The sequence below is a fragment of the Spermophilus citellus genome (genome assembly GCF_964194105.1).
Source record: "Spermophilus citellus genome assembly, chromosome: 3".
Lineage (NCBI taxonomy): Eukaryota > Metazoa > Chordata > Mammalia > Rodentia > Sciuridae > Spermophilus > Spermophilus citellus.
Window position 1 is genome coordinate 104,836,956 of NC_138184.1, and position 6,818 is coordinate 104,843,773.

The window sequence follows — 6,818 nt, forward strand, 5'->3', positions numbered from 1 at the left end:
TGTGGTGATTATAATTAATATATTATCTATATTATAGATTCTAAAACTAATAAAATAAAACTAATAAAATATGGCCTTTCATACCAATGTAATATCCATATTATATAATCTAAAACAAATATAATACTGCTATGTGGTCTTTTATATTAATATAATATTCATAATATGTAATATTCATACTATAGTATCTGATAATAATATAACAGCTTTCTTCTAATATTTATAATTTATATAATATAGATATTATAGATTTTAAAATTAATGTAACAGGTGCCCTGTGACCTTCAATTTTAATATAATATCCATACTATGACATCTAAAACTAATATAAGAGCTGCCCCATTATCTTTAATACTAACATGATATTCCACACAATAGCATTGAAAATTGATTTTATTAGTGCCCTGTGGCTTTTAACATTAATATAACATCTTTAGTAGAGCATCTGATACTGATATAATGGCTGTCCTGTGAACTTTAGTGTTCATATGATGTAGATCCTACTGCAACTCAAATTAATTAAAACTGACTTGTTTCCTTTATTATTAACATATTATCCAAACTGTGGCCTGAAAAACTAATATAATAATTTTCTGTGGCCTTTAACATTAATATATTAACAGTGTGGCTCCCAGAACCAATGTAATTGTTTCAATGTTGCATTCATGCTAATATGATGCCCACAAGATAGCATCTACAACTAATGCAATAGCTGTGCTGAGGCCTTGACATGAATGTGATATCAATACCATGGCATCTGAAATGAATATAACACTTGGCCTGAGGCAAGTAATACTAATACAATAGCTGGGTTTTTTTTTTGGAGAGAGAGAGAGAGAGAGAGAGAGAGAGAGAGAGAGAGAGAGAGAGAGAGAGAGAATTTTTTTAATATTTATTTTTTAGTTTTTGGTGGACACAACATCTTTATTTTATTTTTATGTGGTGCTGAGGATCGAATCCAGAGCCCCACGCATGCCAGGTGAGCATGTTACCTCTTGAGCCACATCCCCAGCCCACAATAGCTGATTTTTGTATTCAATTATATTCATACTGTGAGTTCTAAAGCAAATATAATCTGTACTGTGGCCTTAAATATGAATATAATATCCATACAATAGTATCTAAAACTAATATAATAACTGCCTTGTGGACTTTAATAATAATAATATAATGTTCATAAATTAATATTTAAAACTATTGCAACATATCAATTTGATATAAAAGCTATGCTGTGGCCTTTAATACTAATATAACATTCCTACTCTACTATCAAAAACTGATAAAATATGTGTTCTGTGACCTATACTTATTCCCATAATATACCATGTAAAACTAATATCTGCCTTGTGGATATTATGTTAATATACATACTATAGTATCTAAAATTAATATTATAATTATAAGGTAGCCACACTATAATACTTTAACAGTAAAATGATATCCATATTATAGTATCCAAATCAATATAATACCTGCCCATGGCTTTTAACATTGATGTAATATTCATACTATAGCATCTTATATTAATATATTAGCTGCCCTGTGGCATTTTATACATATATGATATCTAAATATAGCATCTAAAACTAATATAATAGGTCCTTTTTTTGGTTTTCTAACTATAATAATATTCATACTATTGCATCTAAAATTGATGTAATACCTGCCCTGTGGCCTTTAATATTAATATAATTTCTGTAGTGTGGTATCCAACAGTAATATAAGAGCTGCACTACAGGCTTTCTTCCTAATATATATTTCCATTGTATAACATCTAAACTAACATAGGAGCTGCCCAATGGCCTTTGAATTAAGTTAATATTTTTTTTTCAGGATTGACTGTCTTTATTTGGTGGTAATAAAAATAACTTCAGATTAGTTGTTAAATGTACAGTTAACAGTGACCCTTTAATACAGGCAAAATAAAGAGGGGATAGGAAAACTGAGACCAAAGGCAGTGTTAGCCCAACCACTGCAAGCTCTGATGTACCCCGGTACTTCAACAGGGGCAAAAAGGCCGAAGTACTGATTGCTTTCCAAACAGCATGTTTTCTCTTTTGAGTCTACTGATGGTTACATTTCGTTGTACCTTGTAAAATATAGTCAGCCACTGTAAGGAAAAAAACCATCACATTTTGTCAGAAGATATATATTCATATAATAAGTTCAGAATCACTGCTTGGTTTTTGTCTTTGTCTTTTCTTCCCTGACTATTTAGATGTTGGAGTCTCTACTACATCCATGTGGCTGCATCACTATAGTATGCTGATTTTAATCCTTTGGGTATAAACCAAGGAGTGAGATAGCTGGGTCAAATGGTGGTTGATTCCCAGTTTTCTGAGGAATCTCCATGCTGCTTTCCATAGTGGTTGCACCAATTTTCAATCCCACCAGCAATGTATGAATTTCCCTTTTTTGCCACATCCTCACCAATATTTATTGTTGCCTGTATTTTTGATGATTGCCATTCTGATAGAGTGAGACAAAATCTAAGAGTAGTTTTGATTTGCATTTCTCTAATTGCTAGAGACGTTGAACACTTTTTAATATACAGGCTGCTTGAAAACTATTTCATTATCTTCATCATCATCCATTCCCGCCACTTCAGCTTTTCGTTTCTCTAACAATGTTGGTGTACAAACTGTGGTGTAGGGCTCTGGCTATCTATAGACTTCTCAGGAGTGGCAGCAGTGCCTTTAGAAACCCGCTTCTTCTTCTTCTTTGGTATGCCTGAAGACTTTTTCTTCTTTGTAGGTTTATCTGAAGGATCTTTGGTCTTACTGGATGATAAAACCAATGAAGAAAAATCATAATTAATTCCTTTTGCTGCTAATTTTTTCCTGAGCAATTTTTCTTTCTTTTTAAATCGTCTTCCATTTGCAGTTTTTGAAAAAATGTCAGATTCCGATTATACCGCTTCACGGGCTGGATAGGATGGCTGACGAAAAATGGAGCATTCCACTCTTTAAAAAGTTCTTTGTGTACTTTTTCTGGTGGCATAAAATGACACACCAAGAGTCTTTCACCAAAAAGGTAGTTATTTATTGTTTCAGCAACTATCTTGGCAACATCTTCAGACTTAAACTCCACAAAGGCATAGCCTCTTCTATTTCCAGTCTTTTTACTTCTGGATAGTCTAAATCTTGTAATAGTGCCAAACTGGGAGAAATATGCTTTGATTTGGGTTTCATAAAGTGCTGGAGGCAGATGGCCTACAAAAATTACTCCAGGAATAAGTTTTTCTTGCTTTTTTTGCTGGGTTATGCGCTGGCGGACGTGGTGCACCTCCTTCTGAAACTGGACGTTTTCCTGTGGGTTCAGCGAAAGAATCGGCCTGGGTGGGACAACTAATGGAGACACCACCATGTTGAGACCCACAGCAACACACCTTCACGTGGCGCGCTCCTGGAAATTAAGTTAATATTAATAACATAACATCTTAAACTATTATAGTAGCTGAACTTTGGCTTCAAGACTAATATTACTTGTTAATATAATAGCTCCCTATTATATAAAACTGATACACTAGCTTCTATTGAAAAACCAGCCTCTACCTCAGAGCAAAGCCTGTCCAAGAAAGGGACATGACCTTTGTCCTTGGAAAAACCCACAGAGCACTCCTAGGCACATTCCCACCCTGCTAGGTTGTTTATCTACAAATAACAGGAGAGATCTGCTGCCCCAGGTGTCCCTGACTCAGGCTAGGTGGAGATCCATAGCAACCCCCTAGCAGCCACCAATCAGCATGAGACAGGGAAATACCTGGGATGCCAGATGACCCTCCCAGTAGTTTATGGTGGTTGATAACATATTGGAAAACCATGTAGTTCAGCACATACACCCCTCTTGGCTCAAACCAATCAGTTCAAACCAATACCCCTTTTGTTCTGACCAATCACCCCTACCCAACTTGTTCCCGCCAGTGAATGTGCTAATCATGTTTTAGAGTTGTTATTTGATTTTCCCGTGGTGTGTGATGATTTGCTATGATGTATGTGAAGTCCCGGCCCTCTCCAAAAAAATGTATAAAAATGCTGCAAACCCTGGGCTCGGGGCCTCTCAACGTCACCAGTTGCTCTGTGTGCGCGCGGAGGACCGAGCTAGCTTGCAATAAACACCTCTTTGCTGCTTACATCGATCTTGGGTCTCTGGTGGTCTTTGGGGGTCCTGAATTCGAGCATAACACTATGTGGCTTTGAATATTAATGGAATATCCATGCTATTGAATATAAAGCTAATAAAATATCTGAGCTGTGGTCTTTAATACTAATATGATATTCTTATTATATCATCATCTAAAACTGACACAATAGTTTTCCTATGGCCTTCAATATTAATATGATATCCATATTTGAGTATTTAAAACTAATACTATTGGCTGGGGATGTGGCTCAAGCGGTAGCGCGCTCGCCTGGCATGCGTGCGACCCAGGTTCAATCCTCAACACCACATATAAAGACGCTGTGTCCGCCAAAATAAATAAATAAATAAATTTAAAAAAAAGATGAGAGATTGTCTTTAAAAAAATAAATAAAACTAATACTAATGTGATACCAATATATAGCACCTAAAACTGATATAATAGCTGCCCTGTGGCATTTAAGTTTTAAAAAAAATTTTTTTAATTTTTTAATTTTTAATATTTAGTTTTCAGTTATCGGCAGACACAACATCTTTGTTTGTATGTGGTGCTGAGGATCTAACCCGGGCCGCACGCATGCCAGGTGAACACGCTACCGCTTGAGCCACATCCCCAGCCCCTAAGTTTTTTATATTCATCCTGTGGGCTGTAAAATTAATATAATAGCTGCCTTATTATCTTTAATGCTAATATGTTATCCATACTAGAGAATCTAAAGTGACACAATAGTTTCCTTGACCTTTAATACTATTATAATATCCATAATAGAGTATTAATTGTAATATGATAGTTGCCATATGGCAATTAATATTAATTTGTTATTCATACTATGGCATCTTATATTAATATGATATCTGTAATATGGCCTTTAACACTCATATAATAGGCATACTGTTATCTAAAACAGATGTAATATGTGCCCTGTGAACTTTAATACTAATATAGTCTCCATAATAACATCTATGCTGCCCTGTTATCTTTAATATGGTATTCATTACTAGAGCATCTAAAAGTAATGTAATGGCTAAGCTTTGGCCTTTCATACTAATATCAAATCTATACCTGTTATGGTTTAGATATGAAATTCCCAAAAGTCCCTTGCTAAGACAGTGGAAGAAAGTTGAGATGTCAAAAGATTTGGTTATGAGAACCTAACATAATTAGTACATTAATTCACACATTGGGATTAAGTGGTTTTTAACCAGAGGCTGTTAATTTAGGGTGGGTGTTTACTTAGGGTGTGGCTGGAGAGATGGGTCACTGGGGACATGCCTTTGGGGTTTATATTTTGTTCATGGTGAGCAGAGATCTCTTTCTTATTATTTGCCATGCCCTGAGCCACTTTTTTCTTCCATACCCTTTGGCCATGATCATGCTCTGTCTTACCTTGGGCCAAAAACAATGGTCATATTTGGACTGAGACCTCTGAAACTATGAACACCCAGTAAACTTTTCCTCCTCTAAATTTTTTCTTGTCAGGTCTTTTCATCACAGTGGCAGAAAAAGCTAACTAAAACACAAAGTGGTACCTAGAGTGGGTTAATTGCTGTATATAACAGCACATGGTCACATGGGATTCAGAAGCCTTTGAAGCTGTTTTTTTGGGGAAAGAAATTTTGAAAAGTTTAGAGATGCAAGCTGGAGCTTTAGAATGTTGTAAGTGAAGCTTAATGGGGGGTTCTGGTGGGAGCCTATAAGTCTGTAATGCTGACAGGAGTATAGACAGTAACAATTGGACTTGTGAGGTTTTAGGAGAAGAGAACTGTATTGGAAATAGGATGAGAGGCCATTTTTGTTAAATTCTGGTTAAGAAGTTATGTATATTGGTAAGTAATCTGGTGGTGCAAATTTCAAGGCAAGCACAGCATTCAGGCAGTGACACAAATATTTCTGGCAACTTTTGGCCAAGTTTACTGTGATAATCAGGATCATAAATCAGTGGAGAAAGATTTGAATAACTTTCAGTTTTGTCAGAAAAGTGTAGGCAAACTGAGGCTAAGGAGTTGTGGTTGTTAAAGAAATTAGAACCACAAAAGAGATGCTAAATGCTTTACACAGAGACAATAGGAAAGTTGGCCTGAAGGCATCTCAGGAATTGGCAAGACCATCCCCATCCTGTTTGCACAAGGGGGCCTAGGAAGTTGTTTCACCATACTTAGAGGCTCAGGCACCTAGAGGCTGCTGAAACCATGGTCTCAGGAGGCTTGGCTGCTACTTGAGATGGTGGGAACTTGGCATCAACCTTGTGGTGCTGGTTGAAAGAATTCCCCACGCAAAGACACTTCGCCGGGAGAATTCCAATTTTATTGCAAAAAGCTATGTGCTTATATAGAACTAAAGGGGAGATGGTAGGGCTTAGATAAATGGCAGGCCACCCGTTTATTGGCAAGTTCTTCCAGATATGAGTTCCCGCGCCCAGGCATTAGTTCTCATTGGGGCTAAGGTTCCCCGCCAGCGAGGTTTGAAATTGGCGCCGGCGGGAGAGTTCACAAAGGCGGGAACTTTTCGCGCCACTGCAGAGAAGAAGAAGGTAGGAAGGAGAAGTCCTTAGGCGCCATGTTGGGTTTTTTTTCTCTGGGGTACGGCTGCCGTTTACACTTTTCCCAACATTCCTCCCTTTTTTGTTTTCTTAGGAATTGGGTCGTCGTTAGTCAGATCCGGCTGCTTCCTGCTGGGT

General features: G+C 36.8%; 1 pseudogene across 1 annotated transcript; it reads right to left on the reverse strand.

Annotated features, from left to right (window-relative positions):
- Positions 1 to 2,543: 2,543 nt before the first annotated feature.
- LOC308645230 (MKI67 FHA domain-interacting nucleolar phosphoprotein-like) lies at positions 2,544 to 3,366 on the reverse strand (annotated as a pseudogene). The gene has a single exon. The product of its transcript is annotated as an MKI67 FHA domain-interacting nucleolar phosphoprotein-like (transcript).
- Between the last annotated feature and the right edge of the window lie 3,452 nt (positions 3,367 to 6,818).